This window comes from Petaurus breviceps, unplaced genomic scaffold, assembly GCF_028583685.1.
Source record: "Petaurus breviceps papuanus isolate PSGF00001 unplaced genomic scaffold, PetGlider_PUasm1.0 689, whole genome shotgun sequence".
Lineage (NCBI taxonomy): Eukaryota > Metazoa > Chordata > Mammalia > Diprotodontia > Petauridae > Petaurus > Petaurus breviceps.
In genome coordinates, this window is record NW_027186458.1 from 3,053,301 (window position 1) to 3,078,214 (window position 24,914).

Below are 24,914 nucleotides of genomic sequence, written 5' to 3' on the forward strand. Positions count from 1 at the left end.
CTAGGCAAGTGGTTCAGCTTTCTTGGCTTCTGTTTCTTTACCTATAAAGGAAGGCCTATGCTTATATACCTATAAACACTGTATACAAGTGTTAAGACTTAAGTCAGGGGGAAAAGAATTAATTATTCGGTAAAAATTACTGGGAAAACTGGAAAACAGTCTGGCAGAAACTGGGCATAGACTAATGTCTTACACCATCAAAACAGATAAATGACATAAAGAAAGAGCGATATTACAAAAAAACTTGAAGGACATGTAATATATTACCTATCAGACTCATGGATAAGTGAATAATTTGTGAATAAACAAGAGATAGAAAGCAGAGGAGTAACATGGATAATTTCAGCTACATTAAATTAAAACATTTTTTTGTACAAACAAAACAAAGGTAGCCAAGATCAGAAGGAAAGTGGAAAATTTGGGGGGGGGGAATCTTTATAGACAGATTATCAGATAAAGCCTCATATTTCAAATATCTAAAGAATTTTGTTTAATCTATAAGAATATGAGTCATTCCCCAATTGATAAATGGTCAAAGGATGTAAACATGCTGTTTTCTGATGAAGAAATCAAAGCAACTTATAATCATATGAAAAAAACAACCTCTAAATCACTACTGATTAGAGAAATGCAGATTAAAACAACCTAGAGATATTATTTTACACGTGCTACAGTGACTCAAACAATTGAAAGGGAAAGCAACAAATGTTGGAGGGGATGTGGGAAAACGGGGACACTGTTGGTGGAACTGAATTGATCCAGCCATTTTGGACAGGAATTTGGAATTATGCCCTTTAACCCAGCAATGCCACTACTAGGTCTGCTTCCAAAGATGATTAGGGAAAAAGGCAACGAACTGATATGCTCTAAAATATTTATAGCAGCTTCCTTTGTGATGGCAAAGAACTGGAAACTGCGGGATGCTCATCAGTTAGGGAACGGTTATACTGAATGACTTTCAAGGTCCTTCTGCACTCAAAAACCGATGCTGCTTTTCAGGAGAGTAAATGTCAGTCCTGGCTTTGGGCTTTACATGAGCACGTGGGGCCTCAGAGAAGTATCCCAGGACCTACCCACTTTGTAATTTTGCTCCTCATTCCAGGCTCCTTAGGGCCCTAAGAGACTCGGCATTCACCCCCACACTTTCCTGGGTTCTAGATCTCCCATCCACCCCTCAGCTCCTGAACTGTTACATAAATCTAAAAGGTTTCCTTATGAGAATCTCATGGGCCCTGTCTTGACCTTGAGAATCTCAGCTGGCACAGACACTGGTTCTCCATTGAGCTCTTCTGAGGGAAGGCAAAGATGACAATCAATTCCGAGAGGAGAAAGGGATGGGGGTGGGGGACAGAAGGAGCCCAGGGACTGGAGACAACAGAAGGGGAAGGCCTCCCCATCCTGAAATGCCTTTTTCAGCTCACTGGCCTTGGGAGGGCGGAAGCCAGCTGGTGGGATGAAAGGGGATTGTGATTCGAGGGCAGCAGTCTAAGCAGGGCTGGGGAGCGGGTGCCCAGTGTTTGTAAATGAAAGCCACTCGTCCAGCTATTCAGCAGATTTCCTCTGTTTGTTCACCAGCTGAAAGGGCTGCCCGGCCTAGGCGGGGCCGGCGGCTGTCCAGGATGCGCCTCCGATTTCAGGGGCTTTAGCCATGCGTTCAGGGGGCTTTCACACAAAAACATGCAGGGATTTGGAAGGTTTTGTTAAGTCACCACAATACGCCCGGGAGGCCTGGGCCCCTCCAACAAATAGAGAAGGTTATCACCGCCCTGGAAACCCAGCCCTGCTCAGGAATGGGGATGAGCGGACTTTCCACCGAGTGAGTTCAAGGTCTCAAGCCAGCCAGAGCCCAGGCCTTGTGGGGACCATCCAAACAGCCCCCCACATCACAGCCGCGAAGAAGCAGGGGCCCTAGAGTGGGCAGAGGCCTCCATTCTGGTCCACGATCTCCTCTGTTATGAAATGGAACAAAGAATCTCTTAAAACAATAGCCCCAGAAAACAGTTTTCTAAACAACAAAGAAGCCACATCAACGTCCATGCTCCTGGCATCCAGGCAGGGTCTGGGCTCAGTCTTGGGATCAAATCCAATCCCTCCCATTTATTCGCTGAGGGTCCTGGGGAAATCACTCAGACTCATTGGGTCAGCTTCCTTCATGAAGAAATGAGGCTGATATCCCCCATGTCTTCTGCCTCAAAGAGAACCATTGAGATGGGAGCTGATATCGTAAACTATAGACCTATCAAGCACAATGTGAGCCAATAAAACACTAGGTACCCTGAAGTGCCAGTTCCTAGGTTACATCACAAATGGAGAGAAAAGCTGGGAGAGGTTATAGCCTGAAGCCTGCCTGGTCACTCCTGGCTGAGTTCTTCCCGGTCTCTGCTGGGTGGATGCCCTTAGAGACTGCAGGGGATGGGAGGCATGGGGAGTATGGGGGTACATAGAGGGGTCTACTTCCACCTGTGCCCATGTGACAAGCTTGAGCCCCAGGGAGGGACCCACATCGCTCTGCTTGGCCCTGGAGAGCAGAACCAGGGCAGCAGGTTGGAGGGAGGACAGTTTAGGTTCGATACTGGAATGACTTTCAAATAAGGGGACGGGAGGCAAGGTGTGCTTCCCTTCAAGCAGGGGCTGCGTGACCGACCCCTATTCTTCTGACTCTTCTCTAAGGGCTCTGCCAACTTGGGGATTCCCAGCAATGAGTCCCCAGAGTGTCCCAAGGACGGTGGCTGCTGTGGAGGTCCTGGCCAGGCCTCACGGGGTACAGCAGGAAGGGAGCATTATGTCCCTCTGTATGACAGCAAACAAACAATTCTAATACAAAATGGTACATACAACCATGGAGGGGATGTGTGGGAAGAAGCTGCAGGCACTGTGGATAAACCTCTAATCTTGGAGTCGGAAAGACCCGAATTCATATCTGGCCTCAGAAAAGCACTGGCTGTGTGACCCTGGACAAGTCACTTTATCTTTGCCTGCCTCAGTCTCCCCCTCTGAGCATCCGCATCCCAGGGTGTGGGGAGGCTCACAGGAGACAGTATTGGTAAAGCTCTCAGCACACAGTAGGTGCTTATATTAAGCGTGTTCCTTCCCTCTTCCCATAGGACACAGACCTAGAGCTGGCACTGGGGGCACCAGGACAAAAACTGAACCAGCCTTGTCCTCAGGGAGCAAGAGAACCCGTACAAACAGAAAACAAATGCAAAGAAAATTCAGACAAAATAAATGTAAGACAATCTGGGGTCTCAGGAAGAACCAGGAAAGGCCTGACTATAGTAACAGCTGGCATTGATGGGGCGTCCTAAGGTCTGCCAATCACTTAACAAGTATCTCAGCTGATCCCTACAGAAACTCTGGGGCAGATGCTACCATGACCTCCATTTTACAGACAAGGAAACTGTGGCACTGGGAGATCAAGTGACTTGTCCAGGGTCAAACAATTAGTAAGTGTGTGAAGCCACATTCGAACTCAGTTCTTCTCAACTTGAGACTTGGTGCTCTATCCAAAGCCACTTTGCTGCCTCAATGTATTTGTATATAAAATAGGGAGGAGATGGCATTTAAGATGAACTTTGGAATAAAGTATGTGTTCTTTTTGAGGCAATTGGAGTAAAGTGACTTTCCCAGGGTCACACAGCTAGTACTGTGTCTGAGGCTGGGTCGAACTCAGGTCCTCCTGATTCTAGGGAAGGCACAGATATGGGAGAACATTTATTTTGTATTTATTTTTTCTATTTTTCTAAATGTACTCTTTCTCTATCGAATTTAAGCCTCTTGAGGGCAAGCAAATGCCATGTGTGAAGAGTAGGCAGAAGACCAAGGGGGCCGAGTTTTAGAGTGTGTAAAAGGAAGCCCTGCAGAATGAGGTTGGAGCCAGATCATGAAACACTCTAAATGCCTGAAACAGAAATTTGCATTTGATCCTAAAGGCAACAGGTGCCCCCTTAGTTTTAAACCAAGCTGGAAGGCTACAGCTGCCAAGTCCCTCTGGCATCTGAGGGGAGGAACAATTTAGAGAGTGGAGATGCCTGACGCAGGGGGACCAATAAGGAGGGTGAGGGAGTCTGGGAGAGAGAACGGGAGGTCCTGTGAGTGGAGAGAAGGGAATGGATGTGAGAGGTGTCACTGCACATGGCGGGCAGAAACAATGACTACAAGGCTGAGAGCCTGTTTGAATGAAAGCGTCTCAGTGCCTTTGGGAGTAAAATGAAGGCTTGGAAGACAAAAAAAGACAAGTTCTGCTGTGGACATGGTGCATTTTAGCTGACTGCTGGATATCCAGCTGAAACATCTGATAGAGAGTTGTGTGTGACTTAAATTTAGGAGAGAAAGCAGGGCTGGCTTTCCACAGATGCAGGCACCCTAAGGAGACAATGGGACAATGACAAAATGTAGAAAGAGAAGGGAAGAGTGACCAGGGCAGACCCTTGAGGTTGACTTGGGGAGCATTCACTGTCACTGAGCTCCTATATTAGGGAGAAAAGGCCTCTCAAAATGAATGATTATATATCAACTGCAATATGAAAAGTGCCCAAGACTTACATGCTAAGAATATTCTAAGCACCAAGGTGGAGAGAGCCCAAGCCTTAAGTCAGTAAGTCCTGAGTTCAAATCTGACCTCAGACCTGACTAGCATTGTGACCCCCAAGAAAGCCACTTTCTGCCTCAGTTTCCTTTTCTTCCCAGGGTTCTAGTGAGGATCAAGAGACAATATTTGTAAAGCATTTTGTAAACCTAAAGCACAAAATATATGCTATTCTTTGCAAATCTAAGCATATTTAAAAAAATCTATTTCTCTTTTTTTTTTGGTCTGTTCTCTTTTGTAACATGGCTAATATGGAAATGTGTTTTGCATGACTGCACATGTATAATCTATGTCAAATTGCTTGCCTTCTTGATGAGGTGGGAGGAAAATGAGTGAGAGAGAGAATTTGGAACTCAAAAATTATAACTGTAAATTTAAGAAGTTAATGTATAAATTATGAAATTTCAATTTATAAATTAGGAAAGTTCAAAATTTGAATTTATAAATTATAAATATAAAATGAATTTTGGTGTATTAATTATAAATATAAGGTAAATTTTAAATAATAAATCATGAACATAAAAAACAACTGCTAAAATGGTTTTTATATACAAGTGAAAAAAAAAAGAAATAAAAACTTTCTTTAAAGAATAAATGCTATCCTTCATCCTCATCCCCACTCCGACATAGCCCTTGGCTATCTCAGGAAGGCAGATAGACAGGAGATGGCAGCAGAAGGACGCAGGCCTCCAAATCCACACCTGAATTTGGGGGGAGGGTCTGGCTGCTCCCAAAGGCGTCCAGGCTTTCCCTTTCCATACAGGTGCATTAGGGTGGCTCCCTCCTTCTCAGGGGTTCCAGGGCTGCTTGTGCTCTCTGTTTCTCCCTGTGCTCTCCTGAGAGGCGCCCTGTGATCACTACCCACAGGAGTCAGTCCAGGGAGAAAAGAGTATGGGAGTGGACTCTTCCCCAACAGACTCAAGGCTGGTGGCACTTAGATTGATGCCAGGTGTGCTGAGGCCCTGGGGACATACAAGGATACTTTATCTCTGGGGTTATTATTGGAAGCCCAAGGGGAGACCCTCTCAGTGGGCAGTCCATAAACACTTACAATATTCATACCAATGACCATGATTCTGAGAAAAGGCCAGAGAAGGCCGTGGATAACACCTTCAAGGGAAGGCTCAAAGCCTCACATGTGTTTACTCCCTCCTGGACCTAACATGTGAAATGCTGTCTAGATGGAAGATGGAAGGGGAATGAAACTTCTGACACACAGGAGAATAAAGGCCTGAGTAATTAATACAGTCATGTACAGGATAAACAGGGGCAGCGAGGTGGTACAATGGAGAGAGTGCCTGGCCTGAAGTCAGGAAGGCCTGAGTTCAAACTCGGCCTCAGACTCTGATCAAGTCACTGCACCCTGTTTGCCTCAGTCTCCTCAGCTGTGAAATGAGCTGGAGAAGGAAATGGCAAACCGCTCCCACATCTCTGCCAAGAAAACCCCAAAGTGGGGTCACAAAGAGTCAGACATGACTGAAAAGACTGGCAGTGATGCAAAATATGAGAATAGCTGTATCTATCGTCGATTCTACTTGGTAATAAATTGTAAATAGCCAATAATTTTAGTTTTCATTGAAATATAGGAAAGTAAGATTCATTACCCTTGGGGAAGGGAGTTTCTCTGGTTCATTAATGGTAATTTATCAACAAACAGACCTGACAACACCATCTATATGACTATGCAACCTTCGCCTCTGCCCAACATCACTGCTGCAGTCACCACCTCAACAGATAGCCGATGTCACGTTACTTGTCTGAAAACCCAGGCCAGACACTGATGAAGTCTCTAAGGAATTTCCATCGGATTTCTTCTCAATATTGCTCCTTTCTTTGTAGAGAATCTGCCCAGAATACACAGTCCTTGCTGGTGCCTCTTAATCTCTTCATACAACTGTTACCCCTCCATGATAGCTCTAGTGAGGCAGAAGTTAGAGCTCACACACATTCCAGGTAAGACACACCCCCTTCTCCCGGACTCCCAGCTAGACATTTCTTCAGCTGACCTCCAAACGACAGGACAGACGCCTTTACCAATATTGTCTTTGCTCTTAAAGAGCTGGTGAGAGTTCATAACCTCTGTAGGGGAAGACTTTTTGAAACAAAGGTTAGATTTATATTCCACAAAAAGCAATATTGACTCATTGACATTCTTCAGAGTGAGGGAGGGCAGGACTTTCAGGTATAACATTCTAAATACATACATAAGGGTCAGAGAGATCGCAAGTCAGATAGTCTGAAGTGGGCTGTGGCAGTCAGTCTGGCAGGCCCTAAAATGGGGCCGAGACTCATTTTCATGTTTAAAAAGTGCTGCCTTGTTCCAGTAGGAATGCAGAACTGAAGCTCAGGGTAGAGTCAGGGGCCGGATGTGTAGATCTGGGCATCACTGGCATAGAGATAACAATTAAACTCATACAAGTGGATGAGGAAGGAGGGAGGGGAAGAAAGAGAAAGAGAAAGAGAGAGAGACAGAGAGACAGAGAGAGAGAGAGAGACAGAGACAGAGAGAGAGAGAGAGAGGGAGAGAGAGAGAGACAGAGAGAGAGGGAGAGGGATGGAGGGAGGGAGACAGAGACAGAGAGATGAGGAGGGCACCCAGGGCATTTGGTATCCTTTGTAGGGTGGGAATAACAATTCTTCCCCCAGAGTAGTTGTAAGAAATGTAAATGGCCCCAGACAAAAGACAACAAGGGCTCTGAGTAGAACAGAAACTCCCTGAGAGCAGGGAGCTCTATTTTTGCAGACTGTTGTCCTTGCCTTTACATTTCCAGTGCCTAGTATAGTGCCTGGCACACAGCAGACATTTAACAAAAGTTTGCTGTGGCTCAGTATACAAAGAAAAAAACCGCTAATCAGTGCCAATGACCAAATGTGCACAGGTGATGTCTAGGGCTTTAAGCATCATATGAAAACCAGCTATTCTCTTGCTAATGTTTTCTAATTAATCTTTCCTATACTCTCAGGAAGCAGAAAGCACAAGGTATTTTTACAAAATAAAATGCAGTATGTCCTTTTCTCCTAATGGGTATAAGAAATGGAACTGGGGTGGGGGAGGCTTTGCTAAGTGGGGAGGTTCCTCCTCTTGGGGCCTTTTGAGAAAAGCAGCCGCTCTGGGCGGTGGCCAAGGAAGCAGCTAAGGCTTGATGGAGATAATTCCCATCATCTTGGCAAGCATGGGGAAGCACCTCCCCACAGAGCCCGCTCCGGGAGGGCCTTCTCGGAAGGCCTCTAGGATGGGAACAAAGCCTGACTTTCTCATGGGGTGGAAAACCAATTCTCAATTTCTAGAACGTGCCCCACATAAATATGGCCCCAGAGAGAAGGGCTTAAACAATTGGTGCCGCCGAGTCAATTTAGTGCCTTAACAGGGTTAAAGACTGGACCAATGATTTCTTCCTTATAGGGCACTCCCAGATGAGGAAATTCCCTCTACCACTACAAGTTAGCACCTTCTCTGCAGGACCTGAACCCAGGTCTTCCTAGCTGAGAGTCTGGCTTTCTGACCACTGCACCATATTGCCTCTCATCTCCATATAGTGGAGTAAGTACAGACAAAAAGCCATGAGGCAATAAAGAATGATAGATTCTGGGTGAGAATGGATGATCTGGGAATATGAAAAGCTGGGCAGTCGGGGGATGATAATACACAGAGAAGCTATGTAGCTGGTGGTGTTGGGAATGGGGCTCAGGAGAGCTGGAAGGGGCAATTCTCTCATTTTACAGTATGTGAGCTAAGGAAGAGATCATATGGTCTGGCCAAGGTCAGAAAGGCAGTGAATGTCAGCAGGTCCCTGGGAGAGGGTACAGGGAGAAAGAAGAGAAGAGGGTCTGGGACAGAATCTTGGGAGACGCCCACGGTGCAACCCAGACACTTGGGACTCCCACCAATCACTGCCCAACCCTTTTGTGCGTTCTGGGTGCAAGAGTCCAGGCAGCTTAGGGATGTACAACTTCAGGTATATTTCCCATATAGAAATACGTGGGGGGACACAAACACAGATGCCCAAGGCACCTGCATTCCTAGAGGGGCATGGCTCTGTCACCCAGGGTTCTAGCTGGGCTCTAAGCACTGCCACCACTACAACAGCCTAGAAGTCTGAGCTCTCTTTAGTTTTTCTGTGTGTCTTACAGCAGAAGAGAGGCCGGTGTCCTCATGAGAAAGGAGATGTGGGCAGCAGCTGCCACACAGATCACCAGCTTTGCTTTCCCCAGCTAGCCCCTCCAGCACCCTGCCCAGCACCTTGAACCAGTTAGTAAGTGTTCAATAAACTTCCGGTGAATTCAATCGTGTGTCTGTGGTATGCCTTTAACCCTGGGATTCTATCCAGAAACTTTATACCACTGCCCCAGAGTCCCTGAACTTTCCTTAGAATTTGAATTTAAGGAAAAAAAATGTCTTTGGATCCCCACCAAATGTAGAAATTTCTAGCTGAAGGGAAAAGAGTTTTCACAAAGCTGTGAGCCAACTGTGGGAACAGGGGGGATTACTAAACAATGGGAATGGTTTTGCAATCTCAACCAAGGCCTCCACTATTATGAATGACACAGTGTGTGCCTAAAATCACCCAACAAGGTTGGGGAGGGGAGAATGAGCGAAGGGCCCAGAATTTCCTCTTAGGGTTGGAATTCTGGGTTGGGAGACTTAACAACAGGGACTGCAGGTAGGTCCCACCCTGGCAGCTGAAGCTTCTGATTTTGCAAACTGACATCCCCCTGGGAACAGACCCAGACCACCTTCGGGACAGTGCGCAAGAGAAGTCGTCGCTTTTCTCTCTCTTTCTGTGAATGCCAACATGGCGTAAGAGCCCAGGGTAGAAATGCAGACTTTGGTGGTAAAGATTTTCTGCCTCTTTCCCCAATCCCAACCCCACTGCATATGTTAAGCAGGTTTAAAATACATATGCATATATGCACATATATACACTATAAATTCACAATGGCTACACATGTGCAGATATACTTATGCATCCATGTTATAACATACGGCTTTTATACTATATATTCATATAAATATACACGTACACATACATTGGTTAAATGTACTTGTCCATGTTTATGCAAACACACATTTTGTGACAAGAGGCCAGTAGTCTCATCAAAACACACTCATTTCAGCTCAACATCAGAAAGGAGGTACAAGCCCAGAGTTCAGTAAATTTCTGAAAATGTACTGTCAGGGTGCCCTTCGCTATGGCAAGAACCTGGCATAGTCACCACCCTGACAAAAGGATTCTGCAGCAAAACGAGAATTTACATGCTGGAACAAAAGATTTTGAGGTCTCTCTCTGCCAACTGCTGGTTTCAGTGATATTTGTGGGACTTAAAAAAAAAGGCACTCACGCACACAAACAAGTTTCTGTGCAATCTTCAGCGGTCTGTCTGGCTAAGATGGCCATGATTAAATTTTACATAAATATTTTAATAAGTTGAGGTTTGTTTTAAGAAAACATGTTCCTACCCTAAAAAAAATGAGGGTGAATTACTTTCGATGTATAGCCCTTCATGTTTTCTTTATTGAATGCCTCTAAGCAAGGTGGATTAAGGTGAGGGTCAAGGTTTGGAAAGAGAAGAGGGATAGGGAGGAAGAAAGGAGGAGGCAGGGCAGGGAAAGGTTAGGGTCAGGGTGTAGAAGGAGAAGAAGGAGGGTTGGTGAGAAAGAAAATGAGGTAAGGAAGATAGGGAAAGTTTGGGGTCAGGAGTTGGAAGGACAGTTGGGCAAAGCATAACTAGGTCTATGGGAAGCTGGAGGGAGAAAATCTGTGTTGTATTGCTGGGAAAGAGGTTTGAGACCATGAACTGGAGTGGAATCTGATTAGGGAGATTGGGTTAACAGCTTATCAAGTGGCATTGCCTGTGGAAAGCACATTGGATGTGAAGTCCCAGGACCTGGGTTCAAGGCAAGATTTACCATCTACAGAATGATCTTGAGCTGGGCCAGGAGACTCGAGCAATCCACCAGCAAAAAACGCATCACATCTCAAGCTTGAATCTCCCTCTCTGAAACTTCGTTCACTATTGCTATTTATGCCTTGTGGAGTCTGGCAGATCAAGGCTAGTTTCTTTTTCACAGGATGGTCCTTTGAATATTTGAAGACAGTAATTGTAAGCCTTCTTTTCCCTAGGCTAAGATCTCCATTCAGTGCTCCTTGCGTGGTATGGTCTACCTTTCTCCTGATCTTGGCTGTTCTGCAGTTTGCTGCGTATACCCAAGTCAGGCAGTTTGGCATGGTCAGTCAGCCAACAATCATTAGGCACTTACCACATGGCACGTTGTTGCTGGTACTGTTGTTCAGATCTCCATGACCCCATTTGGGGTCTCCTTGGCAAAGATACTAGAGTGGTTTTGCCATTTCTCTCTCCATGTCATTTTACACATGAGGAACTGAGGCAAATAGGGTTAAATGACTTGCCCAAGGCAGCTAGTAAGTATCTGAGGCTGTGTTTGAACTCAGGTCTTCCTGACTGCAGACTCTATCTACTTTCCCACTTAGCTGTCCTACTATGCACCATGCACTGTGCTAAGTGCTAGGGGTACAAAAAAGGCAAAACAATCTTTGCCTTCCACAAGCATACATTCTAGCGGGGGAGAAAACAGGGAAATAAAATAGGTATAAACGACACACAGAGTGGATGGAAGGCAATCTCAGAGGAGAAGGCACTCTCAAGTGGCGGAGCTGGGGGAGAAGTCAAAGATCCAGATTGAGTGCAGCTGGGTGGCATCTGAGGAGCTGTCACAACTAAGTCCTAAGGATGGTTTTGCCCAGGCTGCATGGCCTAGATAGTGTTCCAATGACGAGTCAAGGGCAGGAAGCTCCATTACAGAATGAAGAAGCTGACAGCCTTAATGTGTCCAGTTCCAGGAATCCACATGGGCACTCACACAATCATTTTAGGATGGTCTTTGACAGATTGAATTACGTCCTGAGCAAGAGAAAAATCATGGTGAGGAGACGCGAAACCATAGGCACTGCTTGGTCCAGAAGGGAGGCTTGGGGACACAATAGCCCTCTTCAAACGGAAGGAAGAAGGGCTTGTTTTGCCCCAGTGGGAAGAAGAGAATGGCTGAAAGAATGAAGACAGGGTGAGTGAAACTTCATGCAAAGAAAAGCTTCCTAACAATAAGAGTCTCCTGAAGCTTGGTAGGCTCTAAGCCTGTCTCTGGAGGTCTTTGGGTACTGGCTAGAAACCACCTGTCAGAGGCATTCTGAAGAATTCCTAGTCAAGTACAAGCTGGTCAAGATAAATACGAATGTCCTATTAACGTTTGTGAGTAGAGTATTTCCTCTGTGTAGCTGGGAAATCTCATTGGGAAGAATAGCGATTTAGTAAGTCAAACCTCTGTATTCTCTCTTTCCAGAAGGTTGGGTCAAGCATCCCTGACTTCTACTACTTACTATGTGTGATTTTTCCACCAGTGCGAATAGGGAGGCCATTTTAACCTCTGTAACCAGAAGGGGTTGGATTTGATGACCTCGAAGGACCCTTGCACCTCTACATGACCTTTTGTAAAGTAGTTGGTCTTTGAAAGGCCAGTACTTGATTGCAGAAAAGAAGGATTTAAAGATGCAGACAATCCCTTTCTGAGGTCTGAACAAGTTCCCTGAGTGAAGCAGAAAGGGAACAAGACCAATGATACGCCATGCCTTCCAAGTGACCTTTAAAAAGTAAGTTCAAGCAGAAGTCGGACAAGAAGAGGAAGCCAGCTCCTCATAGGAGACATGTGGAAGAGGAAGGAACAAGAGGCAGAGGGGAAATGGGAGACAGTCACCACAGGGAGTGGGACCAGGACTCCAATGGGGCTATTTGGGCTGAAGAGGCACAAAGGGTGGCAACAGACCGTGTTGCTCTCTCCTTTAGGATGCCCTTAATTGAGTATTGCCCTATTTTCCTTTGGGCTCCTTTCTGGATATGTGAAACTCTTCCCTTTGGGCATGGAGAAAGTCTTTGTACATTTTTTAAATGTTTACTTTGCCTGGCATTTGCTAGTCTGGGTACACATAACAGAAATACAGCTCAGAGGAGGTAACAGTGGGAGACAGAGATAGAACAAATGCTGAGCTGTTTAGCCAGAAGGGTTGAAACTAATGGGGGCTCAGAGCTAAAATCGATAGTGAGACATACAGATATGCTTATATAACTTCCCAGGGAAGCAAAGAAAAACTATACTGAGAAATCCATATAAATAATGAATGAGGTGAGTGAAGAGTATGTAGGAATGATATAAAAACCTACTGATTAATCTCACTACTGCTAAACTTTAATACGACAGCACAACGGCTCCTTCCTACTTCCAAAAGAAAATATTCAGGACTAGGCTAAAACGAGGCTAGTCAATCTAACCCAATCAAGTGAGGTAGTCAACTCATAAAACATCTGAATCCTTTCTGGAACTACAGTTTGTCTCAAAATTTTACTGAGTTGTGTCAAGAGACAAAGAGTATAATTAATGTATCATCCTCATTTTCCATCTTAAAAATACTCTTCCATAATAACAGCAACACATTTTAATAAACTACAGTATAATTTATTGGGACTGAGCAAAACTGAGAAAAGTGTTATTTGACTTTAAATCCTCCCCATCGTTGGTCATATTTTTCTGGTCTGAAGAATCAGTGCTTTTCCTTTTCCCTTTAAATATTTGAACGTTAACAAGATTAATGAATTGGATACATGGTAATATCTTAAAATAAGAACCTCTTTAGGTATTCTAGAAATATCATGATATTAATGATAATATATTATGATAATATATAATGATTACAATATCATTATAATTAAATATCATAATATTAATGATATTAGGCAAATATCATTAAGTTTCAAGTCCACAAATGGTTACCATGCATAAGACCCCAAGAGAAATGCAAAGATCAGGATGCATTGGTGTCTGTCTTCAAGGCGCTTGTAAAGGAGAGAAGACATAAAAACAAAGAACATATTAGAATGTTTTCTATGATCATTTGCAGATTAATAATAACAATTGGAATTTGGATAGCGTTTTGAGGTTTGTAAAGTACTTTTAATCCTCATAAACTGGGGAAGTAGGTGGGATTATTATTAACATTCAGGATATCAGAGTTTGGATCCACAAAAAGTCTTGAAAGGTGTCAGCAAATGAAAGTTAATTTATAAATAAAAACCATTCTTAGTCATGAGCCATATAAAAGCAGGGAGGGGCTAGATTTGGTGAATCCCCAGGCTGGAACTGGTCTGACTAATCAGATAAAATTCAATAGGGATAAATGGGTGTATGCTTTGGCTCAAAAAATTAACTTCCTCAGTATAACTATGGGGGATTAAGGACTAGAAAGTAGTTCAGTTGAAAAAGATCTGGGGAATTTAATGGACCACAAGCTCAGTGTCAGTCAACAGTGTGAGGTAGCAGCCAAAAAAAGAAAAAAAGGGGGGGGGCGATGCATTAAGAAAGGTATATATCAGCCTTCTGAAGAAGAAATGAGAAGATGCAATCTCTCCCTTCTTTGAAGAGATTGGGGTCCATGGATGTGGAACACGTCAAGTTCAGTTGATGTGTTAGCTAGCTTTGCTGAACTTTTTTTCCTCTTTTAAAACAAGGTATAGCTCATCGGGTAGGAGAAAGAAGATATTTTGAAATAAAAATGATATAACATCAAAAGAGCAATACATTTTTAAAAAGATTTAGAACAGAGTTAGCAGTTTGGGTGTTTTTTTTCTAGCTATAAAGAGAGGCAGGGCACAAGTGGGGACAGAACACAGCTTCTAGAACAAAAGAGGTGACAGTCCCTCTATCCTCAGTCCTGGCCATTCCACATGGGAATACTATGGTCATTCCTAAGAGCCTTATGTTGAGAAAGGGCATCGGAAAGCCAGAGTATCCAGAGAAAGGCAGACTCCAGCAAGGGTCTCAAGTTCATGCCAGTGGAAGGACCTGGGGTTGGTGGTCATTAAGGAGACCCAGAGAGTTCTCTATCTTCAAAACACCTGAAGGACTGGAGTACAAAAGAAGGATCTGACTTGTTAAGCCCAGAGGTTAGAACCACAGGCAACATGTGGAAATTGCAAAAGAAGTAAATTTGGGCATCATAAGTCAAAACCTGCTAATAACTAGAGCTGTCCAAAGTAGGGTGAGTTGGGGCACAGCCAAAATGGTGGAGTAAAAGCAAAGCAGAGGGAGCTGCATCAGGAGGTGGTGGGCTCTCTCTAATTGGAAGGCTTCCAGCAAAAACCAGCTGTCCACTCATGATATGCTGCAGAGGGGACTGGCTTTCAGCTATGGCTGTTAAGGCCCCTCCTGGCTCTTCTAAGTGTCTGCGATTCTGACAGAGAGCTAGAAGAGGTATGGACAGAATGCCCTCAGATCTCAGGTAAGGGAGGGGAGTCCCATCTGGCTGGGAGAATCAGGGAAAACCTGCACGCATGAAGTCAGTGGCCTCCGAAAGGGCATCAATGGTAAGAAATAGGCATGGACAGAGGGCGTTTCAGGGACATTTGGGTAACAGCAAATCGTCATTATCGCCATCATGGGGATGGCAAAGGTTTCCAAAGTGCTTTATTTATACATATGATCTTCTCTGGTGCTCACAACAACCCTGGCATGTGCTCCTTTTACAGATGAGGAAACTGAGGCTAAGAGGTTAAATGGTAAGTCTCTGAGGCCAGCAGGATTCCTGTTCAGATTTTCTGACTCCAAATCCAGCACTGCCTTCATTCATTTAGCCGGAAGACATCCACTCATATCATGTGCGCTAATGGAGGGCTAACGTCCCTGAAAGTCAGGCTGAGGAGTCCTGCCCTCCAGCAATGGGGAATCATTGAAGATTTCTGAGTACAGTTAACATTAATAACAGCTATAATAATACTCACCATTTATATACATTTTAAGGTTTGCAAAGTACTTTATAAATATTCTCTCATTTGATTCTCATAACTCTCAGTGGTATATGCTATTATTATCCCCATTAACAGATAAGGAACTTGAGGCTGGATCTCAAATGACTTGCCTAGGGTCACTCAGCTAGTAAGTCCTACAGTTAGTCTAAGGCAGGATTGTGAGTTGCATGGATAATACCGATCCAGGGTGTATATGGAATATCTGACAGGCTTTCCAATTTTTGTCTTAACTTTCTGGGCGAGTATAATCGCTGATTCAATCAACAAGCATTTACTTATTAATCCTTTGCTATGAGTCAGGCACTGTGCTAAGAAAGGGGCTACAAAGAAAAGTAAAAGAAAATTCCTGCCCTAAGAAAGCGTATGTTCTAATGGGAGAAGTTTTTTGTGTGTGTTTTAAATATTTCTTTTGTGGTGAAGGAAATAAATAGCTGTCCTATATCTGATATCACCTTTGTACACTGAATACCTTTTCTAGAAGGGAACCTGGTAATATCTTTAGCCTCTTTAAGAGGTTTTTCCCTAAAGCTCTGGAGAGGGGCAATGAGCCTGATAGTAAAAGAAAAACCATAATTCCACCTCTTTGGGACTAGGCTCTCCCAGGACTGAACCTTGTTATTGTGGGTCTAGTGGTCCAGAAGCGGGGCCTTTTTGTGGGAAGGCCCCCTTCACCAGGCCCTGGGTTTGTCTGTCTCTATCTTTCTCCTATACACACTTTTTTGGGGAAAAAAAAATCAGTCTGGTGGCAGTTTGGGGGAAGAAAAGATGTAAAAGTAGGAAGGTGGTTAGGAAGTGATGAAATTGTCTTGACACGAGGAGCTGAAGGCCCAACCTAGGGGGGCCGTGGGGAGAATGAAAAGGAAGAGACAGATAATGATGCGGGGAGGAGAAATGGACAGAATCTGGGAAGAAAGTTAGAGGGATGAGTCAAAGATGGCTCCAAGGGAATGATGGGAAAATGGAAGGAAATCCTGTTTAGGATTCCAAGGACTATCAGTCTGGTATGTTGGTATGTTCCAGGGGCATACTATACACGGATGTGGCTATGCTAATATCTGCCCCCAGTGAAATAACCATCTTGCCCAGCCCACCCCATCTGAGCCACCATGAGGACCTCTGAGAATTCTGGGAACCAGCACTCTGGTAATCCCATTTCCTCTTGGGGAGGAGGCCACCTTTCACCTCAAAAGGACAAATTGTTCACAGGTTGCTGCCAAGCCTCACTGGATCTCCATTCCAGAGTGAATTTGCAATTTCCTGACTTTACCTAACTTGGAAGCTTTTCAATATCACTGGTACTCACAAGCGAGGCCCCACGTGGGGACCAACCTGGAAAGATGGATGAATGGGGGCCTCAGATCTGGCAGAAACCTTCAGTCCAATGCTACCACCACCAAAATTCTCTGAAAAGGCAATGACATTCAAGGAAACCTGGCAATCCCCAAACAACTCTAACATAACCTACTTTTCTGTTATGGAGGAAGGAAGGCAGGTGTTCTAAAAATGGCCCACAGAGAAGTCCACTGATTTTATATTTACAGAAAAAACAAATAAATAATTCCTAACAAACCTGTGTGACCTTGGGAAAGTCAACTTCCTTGATCCTTCATCTGCAAAATAAGGGTGTTAGTTACAGGATCTCTATGGTCCATTCCACCTATGATCCTATGAAAATTATCAATTAACATTGTGTTACCATCACTGTGAGAATAAAGCTTCTAGTCTCAAAGTTGACTTAGGCTCAGACACAGAAACCAACTTGCCCACTGTTAGTCACATAACAAGCAAGCATCAGAAGCAGCATTTGAACCCGGGCCTTTTAGATTTTCCAATGTACTACTTTTACCATTAAGCCAGACCATACAATTTGGAGCTCTCCTACCACTGTTCTCGGCTGAAACCGCCACACCTTCGTTGTCCATTTGTTTATTATTGGCCGTCATCTTCTTAGTTTCACCTCAGGTCACCCAAATCATGACAACATTCCCTCTCGATGATTACATTAGGCCTAAAAGAGTTCCTGAACAAATGAAAAATACGGATTTCCATTTCTCAAAGTCCTGCTTCCAATTTTCTGAAGGAAATTAAATAATGTATAAATCAAATGCTGGGCTGGGGCCCAGACAGCTGAACATCGCTTTGTCCTTTCGAGGCAAAGAGGAAATGTCTGCCATGGGGGTGACGTGCCAAGAGAAACAAAAATGGAACCTCAGCCCCACGTGAAAGTGATTCTTAATAATGAAGGGAGACTGCAAGCAGGTTAGGAAAGGGACTCCGTAGTAACAAGGAAGGCCAGAAGCGGAATGAACGGTCACCCTTACCTTGAAAATTAAAGTATACAGGACAGGGACATGTGCCCTAAAATTCCCCAGGAGGGAGAGAAGAAAGGGATTGTAGAGGAAAGAGGCCAAGCACTCAGACAGTAAGCATCTTGGGTGCTTTTTAGGTTACAAGTTACTAGAGGTGACAAGAACTTAATCCATGAATCAATCAACATTTAAGTGCCTACCATAAGCGTATCAAAAAAGAGGCAAAAGACAGTCCCTGCCCTCAAGAAGCTTACAATCTAACGGGGGAGACAAAATGCAAATAAACAAAGACAAAGCAAACTACATACAGAATAAATAGGAAATAATTTAAATGCAAGAAAGCAGTGGAATTAAGAGGAATTAGGGAAGGCTCCCAGAGGATGGAGGGATTTGAGTTGGGACTTAAAGGAAGTTTAAGTCAGTAAGACTTAAGAGGTCAGTAGTCAGAACAAAGGAGGGAGAGCATTCCAGGCATGAGGAACAGCCAGAGAAAAAGCCCTCAGCCAAAAGATGGAAGTGGTTCTTCTGTGGAAGAGATGGAAGGGTACCTGTTGGGAAGTAAGGCATGGGGAGACTGGAAAGGGAGGAGGAGGCAGGATGGGGAGGGCTTTGAAGACAATGAAAGGCAGAAGTTGACCGATTTCCAATGATAATTCCTTTTTTTTTTCCTTTGTATTGCCTGATTCAAAATTAAGTGGGGGAAGGCAAGACAAGTGACCATCTGCCATCGAAACAGTCAACCAGAGAATGGGCGTATTACAGTAGGAGACGGAGGATCTGGGTTGTTAAGGACATCCTGTTACCCCTCGCTGCGCTTTATCTGTGAAATGAGAGATTTGGCTAGATTAGGGGCTTATCACCTTGAAAAATATATATTTTAATGTACTGAATATCTGTAATTATTTCAACATAATCAATATTCTTAATACGCCTTCATATTTTATTTTTTATGACATGGGAGACACGGGCCCAGGATGCCCGGCATGGCGTGCCTTCATCAGAGAAGGTGCTGTGCTCAATGAGCAAAGGAGAACTAAAGCAGCTTGAAAGATATACAAGATGCACAGATTTAGAGAATACCCCCAAACGCCCACCGAAGGATGCTCCCGAATGTTCGGCCTTCCTTCCATGGTTCTTTCCTACTGTCTAACAGGCCTCTTTCGAGGTGTCAGGATAACCTGGGGTTGCTGGCAAGGACCTTTTCTCTGGGGAATGCAGTGACTAGAGGTGTGTCTTGTGGGAACACACTCACCTGGAGACAAAAGCTTTGTGGTGCATCTCCCTGCCCCCTGCCCCACTCCCCTCCCCACTGCTGCCCCTTCCCTGAAACAAGGAAGACATAAAGCAGGGAGGTTCTTCCACACATGGTATGCAGGAACAGGATATTACTGTTTCAAGCAAACTCATTTTTTAAACAGTAGGGTTTCTTCTGAATACCAAAAACACTCTCCTTTCCTGTCTCACTGGAGAGGGCTGGAGATCATAAAACATTCTGGAGACTGGAGAGCTGGACCACAAGAGTCTGTCCAGCTGCTAACTCACATATAACTGCACAACAGCCCGTCCAAAAGGCTCCTGCCTGAGTACCTCTGGCTCACTAGTCTGTGATGGGATCTAGGGCTGAGGAGTTTTAATGCTTAGGAAGTTCTCCTTATATATCAACAACGAGTTGGCCTTCAGGGATCAGCTTCTGGGTCCCTGTAGATTTCCTGTTAGAATGGGGGCTCCTTGGGTCCCTCTGGTCTCTGGGTCACAGGGTCGGGAGCACTCTCCTGATTCTCCTCCTCAGGGTTCCCTCCTGGGCCCTCTCTCTCTTTTCCCTCTACACTGCTTCACTTGGGGCAGCTCCCATGGATTTAATAACCATCTCTGCACTGATGATTCTCATATCCACCTTTCCTTCCCCAGCCGCTCTGCTGACCTCCAATCTCACCTCTCCAACTCTCAGACATCTCCAGCTGGCATCTTAACTCAACATGTCTAAAACGGAGCTCATTCTCTTTCCCCCAAACCCTCCTTCCCCTTCTACCCTCCCTATGACTGCAGAGGGCAACACCAGCCTCCCAGTCCCTCAGGCTCACACCCTAGGAGTCATTAGGTCTTGTCTCCCACATCAAAGCTGTTGCAAAGGCCTGCTGATTCCCCCCTTGCAGCGTCTCTCAATGACACCCCGCTTTTCTCTCTGACACTGGTCCAGGCCCTCACCACCTCCCACCTGGACTGCTGTCGTAGCTGTTATGGAAGTCGGGTGCTGCCTGTCTCAGAGCTCTCTTCATTCCATTCAGCCACCCAAGTGATTTTCCAAAAGCTTGGGTCTGATCACATCACCCTCTCCTCAACAGAATCCAGTGGTTTTCTATTGCCTCTAGGAGCAAATACAAAATGCGGTTTGGCCTTCAAAGCCCTTCCTGACCTATTCCCCCAACCCTTTCCAGGCTTCTTCCCACCTCATTCCCCACCATGTGCTCTAGGATCCAGTGACACCGGCCTCCTGGCTGCTCCACAAACAAGAAGCTCCATTTCTTGGCTCTGGGCACTTCCTCTGGCTGTCCTCAGTCCTGAACATTCTCTGCCTTCTTTTAAGGCAAAACCAAAATCCCATCTTCTCAATCTCCCTTAATTCCAAGGCTTCCCCTCTCTTAAATATGTTCTATTTATCCTGTCTACTGTCTGTCTGCACAGATCTGTCTGCTTGTTGTCTCTCCCACTGGACTCTGAGCTCCTGGAGAGCAGGGGGCATCCTGTGCATACTTAAGGCCTGCACATAGTAGGCGCTTAATAAATGCTCACTGACTCACTGATTCTACCCCTGCTCCGTGCTCTGCCTTCTGGGGCTAAGCAGAACGAACCCAAGCCCTCCTCCACAGATGTGAAGAAACTTATTTTCCTTCTTGAGGCTTTCCTTCTCCAGGCCAAACATGACTAGTTTTCTCGCTGCCCCTTGGATGTCAGAGGATAAAGTCCTTCCACCAGTTTGGTCACTAGGATGACTCCACTGTATCCATGTTCTTCCTAAAAGATTTTGACTAGGACGAAGAGGCCACCGCAAACGTCACGATCCGCGTTTCAGATACGAGGCTCCCTGTAATTAGCCTTTCTTGTTGTAACACAAAAAACACATTTACTGAGCTCACAGTTCACTTAACCCAGCGATCTTCTCGCACAAGCCATCATCCAACCACGTCTTCCATCTTGCATTTGCCAAGTTGGGTTTTTTTTTTCAACCCAAGTGTTGGACATTGCATTATCCCCACTAAACCTCCATTTTATAGGGTTCAGCCCGTTTTCCCGGCCTGTTGAGAATCTGATTCTGTCTCTTTAGGGATAGGACTGGGTGCCATTTTCCATGACAAGCACATGATCAGGATGGACTAATGCCTGAGAACGGAATGTTAGCCAAAAGAAAATGGTGGTCAACTGTATCTAATGCAGCAGAAAGGTGAAGAAAAGGGAGTACTGAGAAAAGAACCTCAGAAGGGGACAACAAAGAGATCAATGGTAACTTTGGAGAGTCGTGCGTCTGGAAGCCAGACTGAAAAGGGTGGAGGAGTCAGTGAAAGGGGAGAAAGGGAAGCAATGGACATGTGCACTTTTTTTCCCCAAGCAGTTTGGATAGGAAAGGGAGGAGATGTATAGATGATGCCTTGAGAAGATGGTAGGCTGAAGGGGTTGTTTGTTTTAAGGATGGGGGAAACTTCACGTGTTCCAAAGTCGTTGGGAAGGAATTAGCAGACAGATGGTGAAGCTGAAAGAAGGGGAGGAGATGATTGAAGACGAAGTCTGCTGAAGCAGAGAAAGGAGATGGGACCAAGTGTTCGTGGAGGGGTGGGCTTAGCAAGAAGGGCCAACTCTCTGGCAGAGGTAGGGGAGCGAATGCCAAAAGGACTGGATTTTCTGTTTCCTCCATTTGCTCTTCCCAAAGTCATCGCCAATCTCTTCAATGCCAAATCTACTAGCTGCTTCTCCAGTCTCACTTTTTTTCAGTCTTTCCACCTCTTGACTATTTGACGGTGCTGATCAGCTCTTGGGATACTCTCTCCTCTCTGGATTTTCATGGCTTACTTTCTCCTGATTCCCCTCCCACCTATCTGATTATTCCTTCTCAATTTCCTTTGCTGATTCGTCATCATACGTGTCATTTATTAACTGTGGGCGTGTACCCCAAGGCTCAATCCTGGGTCCTCTTCTTTTCTCTGTCTACACTCTCTCAATGTTCTGAATAGCTTCATTGGGTTCAATCATCCTTTCTATGTAGCTGACCCCAAGATCGATATACATACACTCATGTATGTATGTATGTATGTATGTATATGTATGTGTGTGTATATACACACATATATATAGCCTTGCTCTTTCTCTTGAGCTCAAGGCTTACAATAACACCACTTCAAACTAGTCGCTCCATAAACATTTCAAACCCACCACGTCCAAAACTCCCAAACCCTCCCCTCTTCCTGATGTCACCATTTCTGTCAAGTGGACCACCATCTTTCTCTCACTCAAACATCAATCTCGTCAATCCCCCCACACTCCATGTGTCTGATCACTTAGCAAATCTTGACATTTCAACTTTCACACTGTCTCTCCCATCCTGCTCCTCACCACATCTATTTGCGTCCTCATCACTGGTTTTTGTTTGACAGAGTGTGTACATTCCTCATTTTCTCTGTAGGACTTTTTGCAACATCTCTTATTATGTGGTTTCCCTGTCTCACGCCTCTCCTTTTGCTAATCAAGCCTCCACACCACTGATAAGATAATGTTCTCAAAGTACTGGTCGGACCATGTATGTCATTCTCCTGCTTAAGAAATTCCAACAGACTGCTATCAAAAACTAAGATCAAATATCAGCTTCAATGGCTCTGTCAGACTCCCCATTCATGCCCTTTGTAGCTCAGCCAACTAACCTTCTTGTTGTCCTTCACATGGGACGCCTCCACCCCATTTCTGTGCATTTTGACAGGCACAGGTTGAAGTATCTCTTTGAATTTCCAATCTCCTTTTTCAAAGCTCACCACATTCTACATGAGGTATGGATAGCTCCCACAAATTTGGGGACTCCCCCATTTCTACTAATTTACTTATGTCCATGCCATTTCCTTTGATAAAAAGTTAGCTCCTTGAGAGCTGAGGTGGTTTCATTTTTTGTTTGCTTTCTCATAACCTAGCCTTCTTCCTCACAATACTGCTTGTTGATAGACTGAAAATGAGTTATTATAAATGTCAGCACCAATTAAAATTCATATTTCTTTCCAGACATTCTATCATTGTGCCCCTCTTTAAAGAGTAAGTCAGAGAAAAAGGATGAGTTCAATGGGCATGAATATCTAAGTACAGATGGCCGCTAATTTTCCATTTCTCATGGTTGTTTCCCTAGGTTCATCAGGAATGAAGCAGAGAGCTGGAGGGATCCAGAGAACTCACTCAACTCCCTTATTTTAAAGATAAGTAAGATAGTGAGGACTTCAGAGAGCAAGTGACCTATCCAAGGTCAGTCAGTCAACTAACAGCTAGCGTTTCTAAGGCACCTACTGTGTTATAAGCATCAGGGATATGTGAATTTATCAAACATCGATATTTTGTATCATGAATTGATCAAATGTATTTCCTACAATATAGTTCTAAAAATTTTTAAATAATTTTTATTTTAGTTTTTTAGTTTTTATTTTCAGCTAGCACATAATTCTTCAAAAAATTTTAAAATTAATGTCTTATTGTATCAAGCATTTATTTTTTTCTTTTCCCACTCCCACATGAATAAGGAAAAGCAAAACTCTTATAATAAATAAACACAGACAAGCCCCCCCCCCCCAATAAAATCTATATAGGCCATGTCCAAAAACATTCATCTCCATGGGCACCTGAGCTCACCCCCTCTCCACTGGGTGGTGAAGAGCACCATTCTTCATCAATGGTTCTCTGGCATCATGGTGGGTCATTGTATTGATTGGCATAGAGTGTAATTCTCAGGCCAAAATGAGAACAAGAAAACCGTGAGGCCCATTAACTGGATGGATTACCACAGAAGCCGCAGCCCCTTTCTTTCTCTCTTGGCCATTTCCCCGGCCCCAAAGAATCTCGATTAATGAAAGAAACATTTCAAGTTAAGCCAATATTGAAGAGAACCAAACCAAAGATGGAAGTAAGAGGCCCCCAGGACTTTGTACAAACACTGCTTGTGAACTTATCTGCACGACCTCTGGGGACTCACATCCGCAGGCCCCCAAATGTCATTAACCAGAAACAGGGCCTGGTGAGACTGGAGTGGAGAAAGGGGATATTTCCCAGAGAGAGGCTGTCTGCGGGTGTTTACATTCAAGCACAGTCCACGTTGGGTGGGGGCGATGGGGGAGGAAACCAGGAGGCATAAAAATCTGTTAAGCGTCTCGTCCTGCACAGAAAAGCAGGGATAGAGATATTCGGTCCAATGACAAGCACTAAGTGTGGAGGGTGAACCCGGAGCTGGCTCCAGTCTATAGAGGGAGAGCCAGGAGGCCTCCCCCAAGCTCACCCAGCAACTCTGTGAAGTTTGTAATCACATAAAAATGACTGTCAGTCATTAAGCACCTACTATGCGTCAGGTACTTGGGGAAGAGACAAAAGGAGGCTGCTGCCCTCAGGGAGCTCACAGTCTAATGGGAAAGCCAACAAGAAAGAAATAATGTCTATCTGCCTTTGACCCATCACTGGACTTTGGGGCACCTGGGCAAGGTAGATGGAGGTCGCTTCCTTTCCAGACACTGGCTTTCCACTCTCTCAGATACACAGCCTTTCAAAACACATGGACCATTTATCACACAGCACAAAGACTAATGGGCTTGGTGTTGGGGAGCACTGGATTCAAATCCTGCCTTTCACAATTACCAGCTATGTGACCTTGGGTAAGTCACTTGCTCAGTCCCCTCCACTGTAAAATGGGGAGATAAAGGCACCTGCTACTTCCCAGGGTTGTTGTGAGATAACTTATGTAAAGATAATGGTGATGAAAATATTAAACAGTTATGTATGTGCTGTATGTGCAGACATGGCCCTAAGCACTTTGTAAATACTCTCTTATCGAGGCCTCACAATAACCATGCAAAGTAGATGCTAGTATGATCCCTACTTTACAGATGAGGAAACTGGGGTAAACGGGCTAAGTGTCTGAGGCT

At 44.6% G+C, this 24,914-nt stretch overlaps 1 protein-coding gene across 1 annotated transcript in view; it reads right to left on the reverse strand.

Annotated features, from left to right (window-relative positions):
- AFG2A (AFG2 AAA ATPase homolog A) overlaps nucleotides 1-24,914 on the reverse strand; it is a 205,478-nt gene that overhangs the window by 655 nt on the left and 179,909 nt on the right. The gene's annotated exons all lie outside the window — the stretch shown is intronic.